The sequence below is a fragment of the Pseudophryne corroboree genome, chromosome 11 (assembly GCF_028390025.1).
Source record: "Pseudophryne corroboree isolate aPseCor3 chromosome 11, aPseCor3.hap2, whole genome shotgun sequence".
In the NCBI taxonomy this organism is placed as follows: Eukaryota; Metazoa; Chordata; class Amphibia; order Anura; family Myobatrachidae; genus Pseudophryne; species Pseudophryne corroboree.
Window position 1 is genome coordinate 68,528,745 of NC_086454.1, and position 993 is coordinate 68,529,737.

The window sequence follows — 993 nt, forward strand, 5'->3', positions numbered from 1 at the left end:
GAGGAGGGTCATAGGGGGAGGAGCCAGTGCACACCACCTGATCCTAAAGCTTTTATTTTTGTGCCCTGTCTCCTGCGGAGCCGCTATTCCCCATGGTCCTGACGGAGTCCCCAGCATCCACTACGGACTACGAGAAATAGAATTATCGGTAAGTAAATTCTTATATATATATATATATATATATTTATTAATATAAAAGCGCTGCAGGTCTGGGGCATTCCTTAGTGTTTCAGAACCGGTGATTAGGTGCTGGGTAATGGGCTGGCAATCTTCCACTGTGTCTCTCTGACGGACTTTACTGTGGGTCTGTCCCCTTTATGCCCGGTGTGTCGGTGGGTGTTTGGTACACGTGTGTCGGCATGTCTGAGGCTGAGTGCTCCTCCCACAAACGGCTGTGGGAGTGACCCTGTCGGCACAGCCGGATACTGATGGTACTTGGTACATGTGTGTCGACACGCCGGTGGCTGAATGTATTGCCCAAGAGGATACGATATTAGGGACACAGATGTGTGTGGGTGGCCATGTAGGCACCACCAATATCTGACTGGGTAAAAAATGTGCATATCAGAAAGGGTATATATATGTGTTTATTTACAAAGACTTAGAAATATCTATGGAGGATGTCATGTTCATAGCTATATTTCCCTCAGACCCCTCGGGGTCGCAAAAATGTCATTTGCCCAGTTACTACTCCCTGATATTGACACGGATACTGTTTCCTATGTCGACCATAATGTTTCCTGATTAGTTCAGCTAAAAAATAAATAAATAAAAAGACCATTCAGTACATGAGTAGTGCACATTAAAGATGTCACTGAGGACTCTGGCTGTTCCTGACAGAAGGCTCTATGGGGGTAATTCCAAGTTGATTGCAGCAGGAATTTTGTTAGCAGTTGGGCAAAACCATGGCCCTCATTCCGAGTTGATCGGTCGCAATGCGAATGTAGCAGAGTTACACACGCTAAGCCGCCGCCTACTGGGAGTGTATCTTAG